Source organism: Camelus bactrianus, chromosome 17 (genome assembly GCF_048773025.1).
Source record: "Camelus bactrianus isolate YW-2024 breed Bactrian camel chromosome 17, ASM4877302v1, whole genome shotgun sequence".
Lineage (NCBI taxonomy): Eukaryota > Metazoa > Chordata > Mammalia > Artiodactyla > Camelidae > Camelus > Camelus bactrianus.
The window spans coordinates 53,537,592-53,555,556 of NC_133555.1; positions in this window are offsets into that span (position 1 = coordinate 53,537,592).

Sequence of the window (17,965 nt, forward strand, 5' to 3'; positions counted from 1 at the left end):
TGTCAAACCGATTTGGAGCTAGTATCTCCCCACATATATGTATGGAATGGAGTTTACAACTGAAAAGAATCTTTGTGTTCCCAACAAGCTAGGTGAAGAGCTGCTTTCACACACACTTATCTCTCAGAACTGAGCAAGTGGAGAGACGTTCGTTCATCTAACACCAAGGGAACGGGTTGCAGGAGACACTTTTTCTCTGTTTTCTCAGTCTGTTTCCTAGTGCCGGTTTGAAGTTCCTGCAGTTTCACTGTAAAACCGAGTTGCAGCTAGTACCTCCCCATATATATGTATGGAATGGAGTTTGCAACTGAAAAGAAACTTTGTGTTCCCAACAAGCTAGGTGAAGAACGGCTTTCACACACACTTATCTCTCAGAACTGAGCAAGTGGAGAGACGTTCGTTCATCTAGCACAAAGGGAACGGGTTGCAGGAGACAATTTTTCTCTGCTTTCTCAGTCTGTTTCCTAGTGCCGGTTTGACGTTCCTGCAGTTTTTACTGTCAAACCGAGTTGGAGCTTCTACCTCCCCATATATATGTATGGAATGGAGTTTGCAACTGAAAAGAAACTTTGTGTTCCCAACAAGCTAGGTGAAGGACGGCTTTCACACATACTTATCTCTCAGAACTGAGCAAGTGGAGAGACGTTCGTTCATCTAGCACCAAGGGAACGGGTTGCAGGAGACAATTTTCTCTGCTTCCTCAGTCTGTTTCCTAGTGCCGGTTTGAATTTCCTGCAGTTTTCACTGTAAACCGAGTTGGAGCTTGTACCTCCCCATATATATGTATGGAATGGAGTTTGCAACTGAAAAGAAACTTTGTGTTCCCAACAAGCTAGGTGAAGGACGGCTTTCACACACACTTATCTCTCAGAACTGAGCAAGTGGAGAGACGTTCGTTCATCTAGCACCAAGGGAACGGGTTGCAGGAGACACTTTATCTCTGCATTCTCAGTCTGTTTCCTAGTGCCGGTTAGAAGTTCCTTCAGTTTTCACTGTCAAACCGATTTGGAGCTAGTATCTCCCCACATATATGTATGGAATGGAGTTTACAACTGAAAAGAAACTTTGTGTTCCCAACAAGCTAGGTGAAGAGCGGCTTTCACACACACTTATCTCTCAGAACTGAGCAAGTGGAGAGACGTTCGTTCATCTAGCACCAAGGGAACGGGTTGCAGGAGACACTTTTTCTCTGCTTTCTCAGTCTGTTTCCTAGTGCCGGTTTGAAGTTCCTGCAGTTTCACTGTAAAACCGAGTTGCAGCTAGTACCTCCCCATATATATGTATGGAATGGAGTTTGCACCTGAAAGAAACTTTGTGTTCCCAACAAGCTAGGTGAAGAACGGCTTTCACACACACTTATCTCTCAGAACTGAGCAAGTGGAGAGACGTTCGTTCATCTAGCACCAAGGGAACGGGTTGCAGGAGACACTTTTTCTCTGCTTTCTCAGTCTGTTTCCTAGTGCCGGTTTGAAGTTCCTGCAGTTTTCACTGTAAAAACGAGTTGGAGCTTCTACCTACCCATATATATGTATGGAATGGAGTTTGCAACTGAAAAGAAACTTTGTGTTCCCAACAAGCTAGGTGAAGGACGGCTTTCACACACACTTATCTCTCAGAACAGAGCAAGTGGAGAGACGTTCGTTCATCTAGCACCAAGGGAACGGGTTGCCGGAGACACTTTTTCTCTGCTTTCTCAGTCTGTTTCCTAGGGCCGGTTTGAAGTTCCTGCAGTTTTCACTGTAAAACCGAGTTGGAGCTTCTACCTCCCAATATATATGTATGGAATGGAGTTTGCAACTGAAAAGAAACTTTGTGTTCCCAACAAGCTAGGTGAAGGACGGCTTTCACACATACTTATCTCTCAGAACTGAGCAAGTTGAGAGACGTTCGTTCATCTAGCACCAAGGGAACGGGTTGCAGGAGACAATTTTTCTCTGCTTCCTCAGTCTGTTTCCTAGTGCCGGTTTGAAGTTCCTGCAGTTTTCACTGTAAACCGAGTTGGAGCTTGTACCTCCCCATATATATGTATGGAATGGAGTTTGCAACTGAAAAGAAACTTTGTGTTCCCAACAAGCTAGGTGAAGGACGGCTTTCACACACACTTATCTCTCAGAACTGAGCAAGTGGAGAGACGTTCGTTCATCTAGCACCAAGGGAACGGGTTGCAGGAGACACTTTTTCTCTGCTTTCTCAGTCTGTTTCCTAGTGCCGGTTTGAAGTTCCTGCAGTTTTCACTGTCAAACCGATTTGGAGCTAGAACCTCCCCATATATATGTATGGAATGGAGTTTGCAACTGAAAAGAAACTTTGTGTTCCCAACAAGCTAGGTGAAGGACGGCTTTCACACACACTTATCTCTAGAACTGAGCAAGTGGAGAGACGTTCGTTCATCTAGCACCAAGGGAACGGGTTGCAGGAGAAATTTTTTCTCTGCTTTCTCAGTCTGTTTCCTAGTGCCGGTTTGAAGTTCCTGCAGTTTTCACTGTAAAACCGAGTTGGAGCTAGTACCTCCCCATATATATGTATGGAATGGAGTTTGCAACTGAAAAGAAAGTTTGTGTTCCCAACAAGCTAGGTGAAGGACGGCTTTCACACACACTTATCTCTCAGAACTGAGCAAGGGGAGAGACGTTCGTTCATCTAGCACCAAGGGAACGGGTTGCAGGAGACACTTTATCTCTGCTTCTCAGTCTGTTTCCTAGTGCCGGTTTGAAGTTCCTGCATATTTCACTGTAAAACCGAGTTGGAGCTAGTACCTCCCCATATATATGTATGGAATGGAGTTTGCAACTGAAAAGAAACTTTGTGTTCCCAACAAGCTAGGTGAAGGACGGCTTTCACATGCACTTATCTCTCAGAACTGAGCAAGTGGAGAGACGTTCATTCATCTAGCACCAAGGGAACGGGTTGCAGGAGACACTTTTTCTCTGCTTTCTCAGTCTGTTTCCTAGTGCCGGTTTGAATTTCCTGCAGTTTTCACTGTAAAACCGAGTTGGAGCTTCTACCTCCCCATATATATGTATGGAATGGAGTTTGCAACTGAAAAGAAACTTTGTGTTCCCAACAAGCTAGGTGAAGGACGGCTTTCACACACACTTATCTCTCAGAACTGAGCAAGTGGAGAGACGTTCGTTCATCTAGCACCAAGGGAACGGGTTGCAGGAGACACTTTTTCTCTGCTTTCTCAGTCTGTTTCCTAGTGCCGGTTTGAAGTTCCTGCAGTTTTCACTGTAAAACCGAGTTGTAGCTTCTACCTCCCCATATATATGTATGGAATGGAGTTTGCAACTGAAAGGAACTTTGTGTTCCCAACAAGCTAGGTGAAGGACGGCTTTCACACACACTTTTCTCTCAGAACTGAGCAATTGGAGAGACGTTCGTTCATCTAGCACCAAGGGAACGGGTTGCAGGAGACACTTTTTCTCTGCTTTCTCAGACTGTTTCCTAGTGCCGGTTTGAAGTTCCTGCAGTTTTCACTGTAAAACCGAGTTGGAGCTTCTACCTCCCCATATATATGTATGGAATGGAGTTTGCAACTGAAAAGAAACTTTGTGTTCCCAACAAGCTAGGTGAAGGACGGCTTTCACACACACTTATCTCTCAGAACTGAGCAAGTGGAGAGACTTTCGTTCATCTAGCACCAAGGGAACGGGTTGCAGGAGACACTTTTTCTCTGCTTTCTCAGTCTGTTTCCTAGTGCCGGTTTGAAGGTCCTGCAGTTTTCACTGTAAAACCGAGTTGGAGCTTGACCTCCCCATATATATGTATGGAATGGAGTTTGCAACTGAAAAGAAACTTTGTGTTCCCAACAAGCTAGGTGAAGGACGGCTTTCACACACAATTATCTCTCAGAACTGAGCAAGTGGAGAGACGTTCGTTCATCTAGCACCAAGGGAACGGGTTGCAGGAGACACTTTTTCTCTGCTTTCTCAGTCTGTTTCCTAGGGCCGGTTTGAAGTTCCTGCAGTTTTCACTGTAAAACCGAGTTGGAGCTTCTACCTCCCCATATATATGTATGGAATGGAGTTTGCAACTGAAAAGAAACTTTGTGTTCCCAACAAGCTAGGTGAAGGACGGCTTTCACACACACTTATCTCTCAGAACAGAGCAAGTGGAGAGACTTTCGTTCATCTAGCACCAAGGGAACGGGTTGCAGGAGACACTTTTTCTCTGCTTTCTCAGTCTGTTTCCTAGTGCCGGTTTGAAGTTCCTGCAGTTTTCAGTGTCAAACCGAGTTGGAGCTTGTACCTCCCCATATATATGTATGGAATGGAGTTTGCAACTGAAAAGAAACTTTGTGTTCCCAACAAGCTAGGTGAAGAGCGGATTTCACACACACTTATCTCTCAGAACTGAGCAAGTGGAGAGACGTTCGTTCATCTAGCACCAAGGGAACGGGTTGCAGGAGACACTTTTTCTCTGTTTTCTCAGTCTGTTTCCTAGTGCCGGTTTGAAGTTCCTGCAGGTTTCACTGTAAAACCGAGTTGCAGCTAGTACCTCCCCATATATATGTATGGAATGGAGTTTGCAACTGAAAAGAAACTTTGTGTTCCCAACAAGCTAGGTGAAGAACGGCTTTCACACACACTTATCTCTCAGAACTGAGCAAGTGGAGAGACGTTCGTTCATCTAGCACCAAGGGAACGGGTTGCAGGAGACACTTTTTCTCTGCTTTCTCAGTCTGTTTCCTAGTGCCGTTTTGAAGTTCCTGCAGTTTTCACTGTCAAACCGTGTTGGAGCTAGTACCTCCCCATATATATGTATGGAATGGAGTTTGCAACTGAAAAGAAACTTTGTGTTCCCAACAAGCTAGGTGAAGGACGGCTTTCACATGCACTTATCTCTCAGAACTGAGCAAGTGGAGAGACGTTCATTCATCTAGCACCAAGGGAACGGGTTGCAGGAGAAACTTTTTCTCTGCTTTCTCAGTCTGTTTCCTAGTGCCGGTTTGAAGTTCCTGCAGTTTTCACTGTAAAACCGAGTTGGAGCTTCTACCTCCCCATATATATGTATGGAATGGAGTTTGCAACTGAAAAGAAACTTTGTGTTCCCAACAAGCTAGGTGAAGGACGGCTTTCACACATACTTATCTCTCAGAACTGAGCAAGTGGAGAGACGTTCGCTCATCTAGCACCAAGGGAACGGGTTGCAGGAGACAATTTTTCTCTGCTTCCTCAGTCTGTTTCCTAGTGCCGGTTTGAATTTCCTGCAGTTTTCACTGTAAACCGATTTGGAGCTTGTACCTCCCCATATATATGTATGGAATGGAGTTTGCAACTGAAAAGAAACTTTGTGTTCCCAACAAGCTAGGTGAAGGACGGCTTTCACACACACTTATCTCTCAGAACAGAGCAAGTGGAGAGACGTTCGTTCATCTAGCACCAAGGGAACGGGTTGCAGGAGACACTTTTTCTCTGCTTTCTCAGTCTGTTTCCTAGTGCCGGTTTGAATTTCCTGCAGTTTTCACTGTAAAACCGAGTTGGAGCTTCTACCTACCCATATATATGTATGGAATGGAGTTTGCAACTGAAAAGAAACTTTGTGTTCCCAACAAGCTAGGTGAAGGACGGCTTTCACACACACTTATCTCTCAGAACTGAGCAAGTGGAGAGACGTTCGTTCATCTAGCACCAAGGGAACGGGTTGCAGGAGACACTTTTTCTCTGCTTTCTCAGTCTGTTTCCTAGTGCCGGTTTGAAGTTCCTGCAGTTTTCACTGTAAAACCGAGTTGTAGCTTCTACCTCCCCATATATATGTATGGAATGGAGTTTGCAACTGAAAAGAAACTTTGTGTTCCCAACAAGCTAGGTGAAGGACGGCTTTCACACACACTTTTCTCTCAGAACTGAGCAATTGGAGAGACGTTCGTTCATCTAGCACCAAGGGAACGGGTTGCAGGAGACACTTTTTCTCTGCTTTCTCAGACTGTTTCCTAGTGCCGGTTTGAAGTTCCTGCAGTTTTCACTGTAAAACCGAGTTGGAGCTTCTACCTCCCCATATATATGTATGGAATGGAGTTTGCAACTGAAAAGAAACTTTGTGTTCCCAACAAGCTAGTTGAAGGACGGCTTTCACACACACTTATCTCTCAGAACTGAGCAAGTGGAGAGACTTTCGTTCATCTAGCACCAAGGGAACGGGTTGCAGGAGACACTTTATCTCTGCTTTCTCAGTGTGTTTCCTAGTGCCGGTATGAAGGTCCTGCAGTTTTCACTGTAAAACCGAGTTGGAGCTTGACCTCCCCATATATATGTATGGAATGGAGTTTGCAACTGAAAAGAAACTTTGTGTTCCCAACAAGCTAGGTGAAGGACGGCTTTCACACACAATTATCTCTCAGAACTGAGCAAGTGGAGAGACGTTCGTTCATCTAGCACCAAGGGAACGGGTTGCAGGAGACACTTTTTCTCTGCTTTCTCAGTCTGTTTCCTAGGGCCGGTTTGAAGTTCCTGCAGTTTTCACTGTAAAACCGAGTTGGAGCTTCTACCTCCCCACATATATGTATGGAATGGAGTTTGCAACTGAAAAGAAACTTTGTGTTCCCAACAAGCTAGGTGAAGGACGGCTTTCACACACACATATCTCTCAGAACAGAGCAAGTGGAGAGACTTTCGTTCATCTAGCACCAAGGGAACGGGTTGCAGGAGACACTTTTTCTCTGCTTTCTCAGTCTGTTTCCTAGTGCCGGTTTGAAGTTCCTGCAGTTTTCAGTGTCAAACCGAGTTGGAGCTAGTACCTCCCCATATATATGTATGGAATGGAGTTTGCAACTGAAAAGAAACTTTGTGTTCCCAACAAGCTAGGTGAAGAGCGGATTTCACACACACTTATCTCTCAGAACTGAGCAAGTGGAGAGACGTTCGTTCATCTAGCACCAAGGGAACGGGTTGCAGGAGACACTTTTTCTCTGTTTTCTCAGTCTCTTTCCTAGTGCCGGTTTGAAGTTCCTGCAGTTTTCACTGTAAAACCGAGTTGCAGCTAGTACCTCCCCATATATATGTATGGAATGGAGTTTGCAACTGAAAAGAAACTTTGTGTTCCCAACAAGCTAGGTGAAGAACGGCTTTCACACACACTTATCTCTCAGAACTGAGCAAGTGGAGAGACGTTCGTTCATCTAGCACCAAGGGAACGGGTTGCAGGAGACACTTTTTCTCTGCTTTCTCAGTCTGTTTCCTAGTGCCGTTTTGAAGTTCCTGTAGTTTTCACTGTCAAACCGTGTTGGAGCTAGTACCTCCCCATATATATGTATGGAATGGAGTTTGCAACTGAAAAGAAACTTTGTGTTCCCAACAAGCTAGGTGAAGGACGGCTTTCACACACACTTATCTCTCAGAACTGAGCAAGTGGAGAGACGTTCGTTCATCTGGCACCAAGGGAACGGGTTGCAGGAGACACTTTTTCTCTGCTTCCTCAGTCTGTTTCCTAGTGCCGGTTTGAAGTTCCTTCAGTTTTCACTGTCAAACCGTGTTGGAGCTTGTACCTCCCCATATATATGTATGGAATGGAGTTTGCAACTGAAAAGAAACTTTGTGTTCCCAACAAGCTAGGTGAAGGACGGCTTTCACACACACTTATCTCTAAGAACTGAGCAAGTGGAGAGACGTTCGTTCATCTACCACCAAGGGAACGGGTTGCAGGAGACACTTTATCTCTGCATTCTCAGTCTGTTTCCTAGTGCCGGTTAGAAGTTCCTGCAGTTTTCACTGTCAAACCGATTTGGAGCTTGTATCTCCCCACATATATGTATGGAATGGAGTTTACAACTGAAAAGAAACTTTGTGTTCCCAACAAGCTAGGTGAAGAGCGGCTTTCACACACACTTATCTCTCAGAACTGAGCAAGTGGAGAGACCTTCGTTCATCTAGCACCAAGGGAACGGGTTGCAGGAGACACTTTTTCTCTGTTTTCTCAGTCTGTTTCCTAGTGCCGGTTTGAAGTTCCTGCAGTTTCACTGTAAAACCGAGTTGCAGCTAGAACCTCCCCATATATATGTATGGAATGGAGTTTGCAACTGAAAAGAAACTTTGTGTTCCCAACAAGCTAGGTGAAGAACGGCTTTCACACACACTTATCTCTCAGAACTGAGCAAGTGGAGAGACGTTCGTTCATCTAGCACAAAGGGAACGGGTTGCAGGAGACACTTTTTCTCTGCTTTCTCAGTCTGTTTCCTAGTGCCGGTTTGAAGTTCCTGCAGTTTTCACTGTCAAACCGAGTTGGAGCTTCTACCTCCCCATATATATGTATGGAATGGAGTTTGCAACTGAAAAGAAACTTTGTGTTCCCAACAAGCTAGGTGAAGGACGGCTTTCACACATACTTATCTCTCAGAACTGAGCAAGTGGAGAGACGTTCGTTCATCTAGCACCAAGGGAACGGGTTGCAGGAGACAATTTTCTCTGCTTCCTCAGTCTGTTTCCTAGTGCCGGTTTGAATTTCCTGCAGTTTTCACTGTAAACCGAGTTGGAGGTTGTACCTCCCCATATATATGTATGGAATGGAGTTTGCAACTGAAAAGAAACTTTGTGTTCCCAACAAGCTAGGTGAAGGACGGCTTTCACACACACTTATCTCTCAGAACTGAGAAAGTGGAGAGACGTTCGTTCATCTAGCACCAAGGGAACGGGTTGCAGGAGACACTTTATCTCTGCATTCTCAGTCTGTTTCCTAGTGCCGGTTAGAAGTTCCTTCAGTTTTCACAGTCAAACGATTTGGAGCTAGTATCACCCCACATATATGTATGGAATGGAGTTTACAACTGAAAAGAAACTTTGTGTTCCCAACAAGCTAGGTGAAGAGCGGATTTCACACACACTTATCTCTCAGAACTGAGCAAGTGGAGAGACGTTCGTTCATCTAGCACCAAGGGAACGGGTTGCAGGAGACACTTTTTCTCTGTTTTCTCAGTCTGTTTCCTAGTGCCGGTTTGAAGTTCCTGCAGTTTTCACTGTAAAACCGAGTTGCAGTTAGTACCTCCCCATATATATGTATGGAATGGAGTTTGCAACTGAAAAGTAACTTTGTGTTCCCAACAAGCTAGGTGAAGAACGGCTTTCACACACACTTATCTCTCAGAACTGAGCAAGTGGAGAGACGTTCGTTCATCTAGCACCAAGGGAACGGGTTGCAGGAGACACTTTTTCTCTGTTTCCTCAGTCTGTTTCCTAGTGCCGGTTTGAAGTTCCTGCAGTTTTCACTGTCAAACCGAGTTGGAGCTTGTACCTCCCCATATATATGTATGGAATGGAGTTTGCAACTGAAAAGAAACTTTGTGTTCCCAACAAGCTAGGTGAAGGACGGCTTTCACACACACTTATCTCTAAGAACTGAGCAAGTGTAGAGACGTTCGTTCATCTACCACCAAGGGAACGGGTTGCAGGAGACACTTTATCTCTGCATTCTCAGTCTGTTTCCTAGTGCCGGTTAGAAGTTCCTGCAGTTTTCACTGTCAAACCGATTTGGAGCTAGTATCTCCCCACATATATGTATGGAATGGAGTTTACAACTGAAAAGAAACTTTGTGTTCCCAACAAGCTAGGTGAAGAGCGGCTTTCACACACACTTATCTCTCAGAACTGAGCAAGTGGAGAGACGTTCGTTCATCTAGCACCAAGGGAACGGGTTGCAGGAGACACTTTTTCTCTGTTTTCTCAGTCTGTTTCCTAGTGCCGGTTTGAAGTTCCTGCAGTTTCACTGTAAAACCGAGTTGCAGCTAGTACCTCCCCATATATATGTATGGAATGGAGTTTGCAACTGAAAAGAAACTTTGTGTTCCCAAAAAGCTAGGTGAAGAACGGCTTTCACACACACTTATCTCTCAGAACTGAGCAAGTGGAGAGACGTTCGTTCATCTAGCACAAAGGGAACGGGTTGCAGGAGACACTTTTTCTCTGCTTTCTCAGTCTGTTTCCTAGTGCCGGTTTGAAGTTCCTGCAGTTTTCACTGTCAAACCGAGTTGGAGCTTCTACCTCCCCATATATATGTATGGAATGGAGTTTGCAACTGAAAAGAAACTTTGTGTTCCCAACAAGCTAGGTGAAGGACGGCTTTCACACATACTTATCTCTCAGAACTGAGCAAGTGGAGAGACGTTCGTTCATCTAGCACCAAGGGAACGGGTTGCAGGAGACAATTTTCTCTGCTTCCTCAGTCTGTTTCCTAGTGCCGGTTTGAATTTCCTGCAGTTTTCACTGTAAACCGAGTTGGAGGTTGTACCTCCCCATATATATGTATGGAATGGAGTTTGCAACTGAAAAGAAACTTTGTGTTCCCAACAAGCTAGGTGAAGGACGGCTTTCACACACACTTATCTCTCAGAACTGAGAAAGTGGAGAGACGTTCGTTCATCTAGCACCAAGGGAACGGGTTGCAGGAGACACTTTATCTCTGCATTCTCAGTCTGTTTCCTAGTGCCGGTTAGAAGTTCCTTCAGTTTTCACAGTCAAACGATTTGGAGCTAGTATCACCCCACATATATTTATGGAATGGAGTTTACAACTGAAAAGAAACTTTGTGTTCCCAACAAGCTAGGTGAAGAGCGGATTTCACACACACTTATCTCTCAGAACTGAGCAAGTGGAGAGACGTTCGTTCATCTAGCACCAAGGGAACGGGTTGCAGGAGACACTTTTTCTCTGTTTTCTCAGTCTGTTTCCTAGTGCCGGTTTGAAGTTCCTGCAGTTTTCACTGTAAAACCGAGTTGCAGCTAGTACCTCCCCATATATATGTATGGAATGGATTTTGCAACTGAAAAGTAACTTTGTGTTCCCAACAAGCTAGGTGAAGAACGGCTTTCACACACACTTATCTCTCAGAACTGAGCAAGTGGAGAGACGTTCGTTCATCTAGCACCAAGGGAACGGGTTGCAGGAGACACTTTTTCTCTGCTTTCTCAGTCTGTTTCCTAGTGCCGGTTTGAAGTTCCTGCAGTTTTCACTGTCAAACCGTGTTGGAGCTAGTACCTCCCCATATATATGTATGGAATGGAGTTTGCAACTGAAAAGAAACTTTGTGTTCCCAACAAGCTAGGTGAAGGACGGCTTTCACACACACTTATCTCTCAGAACTGAGCAAGTGGAGAGACGTTCGTTCATCTAGCACCAAGGGAACGGGTTGCAGGAGACACTTTTTCTCTGTTTCCTCAGTCTGTTTCCTAGTGCCGGTTTGAAGTTCCTGCAGTTTTCACTGTCAAACCGAGTTGGAGCTTGTACCTCCCCATATATATGTATGGAATGGAGTTTGCAACTGAAAAGAAACTTTGTGTTCCCAACAAGCTAGGTGAAGGACGGCTTTCACACACACTTATCTCTAAGAACTGAGCAAGTGTAGAGACGTTCGTTCATCTACCACCAAGGGAACGGGTTGCAGGAGACACTTTATCTCTGCATTCTCAGTCTGTTTCCTAGTGCCGGTTAGAAGTTCCTGCAGTTTTCACTGTCAAACCGATTTGGAGCTAGTATCTCCCCACATATATGTATGGAATGGAGTTTACAACTGAAAAGAAACTTTGTGTTCCCAACAAGCTAGGTGAAGAGCGGCTTTCACACACACTTATCTCTCAGAACTGAGCAAGTGGAGAGACGTTCGTTCATCTAGCACCAAGGGAACGGGTTGCAGGAGACACTTTTTCTCTGTTTTCTCAGTCTGTTTCCTAGTGCCGGTTTGAAGTTCCTGCAGTTTCACTGTAAAACCGAGTTGCAGCTAGTACCTCCCCATATATATGTATGGAATGGAGTTTGCAACTGAAAAGAAACTTTGTGTTCCCAAAAAGCTAGGTGAAGAACGGCTTTCACACACACTTATCTCTCAGAACTGAGCAAGTGGAGAGACGTTCGTTCATCTAGCACAAAGGGAACGGGTTGCAGGAGACACTTTTTCTCTGCTTTCTCAGTCTGTTTCCTAGTGCCGGTTTGAAGTTCCTGCAGTTTTCACTGTCAAACCGAGTTGGAGCTTCTACCTCCCCATATATATGTATGGAATGGAGTTTGCAACTGAAAAGAAACTTTGTGTTCCCAACAAGCTAGGTGAAGGACGGCTTTCACACATACTTATCTCTCAGAACTGAGCAAGTGGAGAGACGTTCGTTCATCTAGCACCAAGGGAACGGGTTGCAGGAGACACTTTTTCTCTGCTTCCTCAGTCTGTTTCCTAGTGCCGGTTTGAAGTTCCTGCAGTTTTCACTGTAAACCGAGTTGGAGCTTGTACCTCCCCATATATATGTATGGAATGGAGTTTGCAACTGAAAAGAAACTTTGTGTTCCCAACAAGCTAGGTGAAGGACGGCTTTCACACACACTTATCTCTCAGAACTGAGCAAGTGGAGAGACGTTCGTTCATCTAGCACCAAGGGAACGGGTTGCAGGAGACAATTTTTCTCTGCTTTCTCAGTCTGTTTCCTAGTGCCGGTTTGAAGTTCCTGCAGTTTTCACTGTAAAACCGAGTTGGAGCTTCTACCTCCCCATATATATGTATGGAATGGAGTTTGCAACTGAAAAGAAACTTTGTGTTCCCAACAAGCTAGGTGAAGGACGGCTTTCACACACACTTATCTCTCAGAACTGAGAAAGTGGAGAGACGTTCGTTCATCTAGCACCAAGGGAACGGGTTGCAGGAGACACTTTATCTCTGCATTCTCAGTCTGTTTCCTAGTGCCGGTTAGAAGTTCCTTCAGTTTTCACTGTCAAACCGATTTGGAGCTAGTATCACCCCACATATATGTATGGAATGGAGTTTACAACTGAAAAGAAACTTTGTGTTCCCAACAAGCTAGGTGAAGAGCGGATTTCACACACACTTATCTCTCAGAACTGAGCAAGTGGAGAGACGTTCGTTCATCTAGCACCAAGGGAACGGGTTGCAGGAGACACTTTTTCTCTGTTTTCTCAGTCTGTTTCCTAGTGCCGGTTTGAAGTTCCTGCAGTTTTCACTGTAAAACTGAGTTGCAGCTAGTACCTCCCCATATATATGTATGGAATGGAGTTTGCAACTGAAAAGTAACTTTGTGTTCCCAACAAGCTAGGTGAAGAACGGCTTTCACACACACTTATCTCTCAGAACTGAGCAAGTGGAGAGACGTTCGTTCATCTAGCACCAAGGGAACGGGTTGCAGGAGACACTTTTTCTCTGCTTTCTCAGTCTGTTTCCTAGTGCCGGTTTGAAGTTCCTGCAGTTTTCACTGTCAAACCGTGTTGGAGCTAGTACCTCCCCATATATATGTATGGAATGGAGTTTGCAACTGAAAAGAAACTTTGTGTTCCCAACAAGCTAGGTGAAGGACGGCTTTCACACACACTTATCTCTCAGAACTGAGCAAGTGGAGAGACGTTCGTTCATCTAGCACCAAGGGAACGGGTTGCAGGAGACACTTTTTCTCTGCTTCCTCAGTCTGTTTCCTAGTGCCGGTTTGAAGTTCCTGCAGTTTTCACTGTCAAACCGAGTTGGAGCTTGTACCTCCCCATATATATGTATGGAATGGAGTTTGCAACTGAAAAGAAACTTTGTGTTCCCAACAAGCTAGGTGAAGGACGGCTTTCACACACACTTATCTCTAAGAACTGAGCAAGTGGAGAGACGTTCGTTCATCTACCACCAAGGGAACGGGTTGCAGGAGACACTTTATCTCTGCATTCTCAGTCTGTTTCCTAGTGCCGGTTAGAAGTTCCTGCAGTTTTCACTGTCAAACCGATTTGGAGCTAGTATCTCCCCACATATATGTATGGAATGGAGTTTACAACTGAAAAGAAACTTTGTGTTCCCAACAAGCTAGGTGAAGAGCGGATTTCACACACACTTATCTCTCAGAACTGAGCAAGTGGAGAGACGTTCGTTCATCTAGCACCAAGGGAACGGGTTGCAGGAGACACTTTTTCTCTGTTTTCTCAGTCTGTTTCCTAGTGCCGGTTTGAAGTTCCTGCAGTTTCACTGTAAAACCGAGTTGCAGCTAGTACCTCCCCATATATATGTATGGAATGGAGTTTGCAACTGAAAAGAAACTTTGTGTTCCCAAAAAGCTAGGTGAAGAACGGCTTTCACACACACTTATCTCTCAGAACTGAGCAAGTGGAGAGACGTTCGTTCATCTAGCACAAAGGGAACGGGTTGCAGGAGACACTTTTTCTCTGCTTTCTCAGTCTGTTTCCTAGTGCCGGTTTGAAGTTCCTGCAGTTTTCACTGTCAAACCGAGTTGGAGCTTCTACCTCCCCATATATATGTATGGAATGGAGTTTGCAACTGAAAAGAAACTTTGTGTTCCCAACAAGCTAGGTGAAGGACGGCTTTCACACATACTTATCTCTCAGAACTGAGCAAGTGGAGAGACGTTCGTTCATCTAGCACCAAGGGAACGGGTTGCAGGAGACACTTTTTCTCTGCTTCCTCAGTCTGTTTCCTAGTGCCGGTTTGAATTTCCTGCAGTTTTCACTGTAAACCGAGTTGGAGCTTGTACCTCCCCATATATATGTATGGAATGGAGTTTGCAACTGAAAAGAAACTTTGTGTTCCCAACAAGCTAGGTGAAGGACGGCTTTCACACACACTTATCTCTCAGAACTGAGAAAGTGGAGAGACGTTCGTTCATCTAGCACCAAGGGAACGGGTTGCAGGAGACAATTTTTCTCTGCTTTCTCAGTCTGTTTCCTAGTGCCGGTTTGAAGTTCCTGCAGTTTTCACTGTAAAACCGAGTTGGAGCTTCTACCTCCCCATATATATGTATGGAATGGAGTTTGCAACTGAAAAGAAACTTTGTGTTCCCAACAAGCTAGGTGAAGGACGGCTTTCAAACATACTTATCTCTCAGAACTGAGCAAGTGGAGAGACGTTCGTTCATCTAGCACCAAGTGAACGGGTTGCAGCAGACAATTTTTCTCTGCTTCCTCAGTCTGTTTCCTAGTGCCGGTTTGAAGTTCCTGCAGTTTTCACTGTAAACCGAGTTGGAGCTTGTACCTCCCCATATATATGTATGGAATGGAGTTTGCAACTGAAAAGAAACTTTGTGTTCCCAACAAGCTAGGTGAAGGACGGCTTTCACACACACTTATCTCTCAGAACTGAGCAAGTGGAGAGACGTTCGTTCATCTAGCACCAAGGGAACGGGTTGCAGGAGACACTTTTTCTCTCCTTTCTCAGTCTGTTTCCTAGTGCCGGTTTGAAGTTCCTGCAGTTTTCACTGTAAAACCGAGTTGTAGCTTCTACCTCCCTATATATATGTATGGAATGGAGTTTGCAACTGAAAAGAAACTTTGTGTTCCCAACAAGCTAGGTGAAGGACGGCTTTCACACACACTTATCTCTCAGAACTGAGCAAGTGTAGAGACGTTCGTTCATCTAGCACCAAGGGAACGGGTTGCAGGAGACACATTTTCTCTGCTTTCTCAGACTGTTTCCTAGTGCCGGTTTGAAGTTCCTGCAGTTTTCACTGTAAAACCGAGTTGGAGATTCTACCTCCCCATATATATATATGGAATGGAGTTTGCAACTGAAAAGAAACTTTGTGTTCCCAACAAGCTAGGTGAAGGACGGCTTTCGCACACACTTATCTCTCAGAACAGAGCAAGTGGATAGACGTTCGTTCATCTAGCACCAAGGGAACGGGTTGCAGGAGACACTTTTTCTCTGCTTTCTCAGTCTGTTTCCTAGTGCCGGTTTGAAGTTCCTGCAGTTTTCACTGTCAAACCGAGTTGGAGCTAGTACCACCCCATATATATGTATGGAATGGAGTTTGCAACTGAAAAGAAACTTTGTGTTCCCAACAAGCTAGGTGAAGGACGGCTTTCACACACACTTATCTCTCAGAACTGAGCAAGGGGAGAGACGTTCATTCATCTAGCACCAAGGGAACGGGTTGCAGGAGACACATTTTCTCTGCTTTCTCAGTCTGTTTCCTAGTGCCGGTTTGAAGTTCCTGCAGTTTTCACTGTAAAACAGAGTTGGAGCTAGTACCTCCCCATATATATGTATGGAATGGAGTTTGCAACTGAAAAGAATCTTTGTGTTCCCAACAAGCTAGGTGAAGGACGGCTTTCACACGCAATTATCTCTCAGAACTGAGCAAGTGGAGAGACGTTCATTCATCTAGCACCAAGGGAACGGGTTGCTGGAGACACTTTTTCTCTGCTTTCTCAATCTGTTTCCTAGTGCCGGTTTGAAGTTCCTGCAGTTTTCACTGTAAAACCGAGTTGGAGCTTCTACCTACCCATATATATGTATGGAATGGAGTTTGCAACTGAAAAGAAACTTTGCGTTCCCAACAAGCTAGGTGAAGGACGGCTTTCACACACAATTTTCTCTCAGAACTGAGCAAGTGGAGAGACGTTCATTCATCTAGAACCAAGGGAACGGGTTGCAGGAGACACAATTTCTCTGCTTTCTCAGACTGTTTCCTTGTGCCGGTTTGAAGTTCCTGCAGTTTTCACTGTAAAACCGAGTTGGAGCTTCTACCTCCCCATATATATGTATGGAATGGAGTTTGCAACTGAAAAGAAACTTTGTGTTCCCAACAAGCTAGGTGAAGGACGGCTTTCACACATACTTATCTCTCAGAACTGAGCAAGTGGAGAGACGTTCGTTCATCTAGCACCAAGGGAACGGGTTGCAGGAGACACTTTTTCTCTGCTTCCTCAGTCTGTTTCCTAGTGCCGGTTTGAAGTTCCTGCAGTTTTCACTGTAAACCGAGTTTGAGCTTGTACCTCCCCATATATATGTATGGAATGGAGTTTGCAACTGAAAAGAAACTTTGTGTTCCCAACAAGCTAGGTGAAGGACGGCTTTCACACACACTTATCTCTCAGAACTGAGAAAGTGGAGAGACGTTCGTTCATCTAGCACCAAGGGAACGGGTTGCAGGAGACACTTTTTCTCTGCTTTCTCAGTCTGTTTCCTAGTGCCGGTTTGAAGTTCCTGCAGTTTTCACTGTAAAACCGAGTTGGAGCTTCTACGTACCCATATATATGTATGGAATGGAGTTTGCAACTGAAAAGAAACTTTGTGTTCCCAACAAGCTAGTTGAAGGACGGCTTTCACACACACTTATCTCTCAGAACTGAGCAAGTGGAGAGACGTTCGTTCATCTAGCACCAAGGGAACGGGTTGCAGGAGACACTTTTTCTCTGCTTTCTCAGTCTGTTTCCTAGTGCCGGTTTGAAGTTCCTGCAGTTTTCACTGTAAAACCGAGTTGGAGCTAGCACCTCCCCATATATATGTATGGAATGGAGTTTGCAACTGAAAAGAATCTTTGTGTTCCCAACAAGCTAGGTGAAGGACGGCTTTCACACACACTTATCTCTCAGAACTGAGCAAGGTGAGAGACGTTCGTTCATCTAGCACCAAGGGAACAGGTTGCAGGAGACACTTTATCTCTGCTTCTCAGTCTGTTTCCTAGTGCCGGTTTGAAGTTCCTGCAGTTTTCACTGTAAAACCGAGTTGGAGCTAGTACCTCACCATATATATGTATGGAATGGAGTTTGCAACTGAAAAGAATCTTTGTGTTCCCAACAAGCTAGGTGAAGTACGGCTTTCACACGCAATTATCTCTCAGAACTGAGCAAGTGGAGAGACGTTCATTCATCTAGCACCAAGGGAACGGGTTGCAGGAGACACTTTTTCTCTGCTTTCTCAGTCTGTTTCCTAGTGCCGGTTTGAAGTTCCTGCAGTTTTCACTGTAAAACCGAGTTGGAGCTTCTACCTCCCCATATATATGTATGGAATGGAGTTTGCAACTGAAAAGAATCTTTGTGTTCCCAACAAGCTAGGTGAAGGACGGCTTTCACACGCAATTATCTCTCAGAACTGAGCAAGTGGAGAGACGTTCATTCATCTAGCACCAAGGGAACGGGTTGCAGGAGACACTTTTTCTCTGCTTTCTCAGTCTGTTTCCTAGTGCCGGTTTGAAGTTCCTGCAGTTTTCACTGTAAAACCGAGTTGGAGCTTCTACCTCCCCATATATATGTATGGAATGGAGTTTGCAACTGAA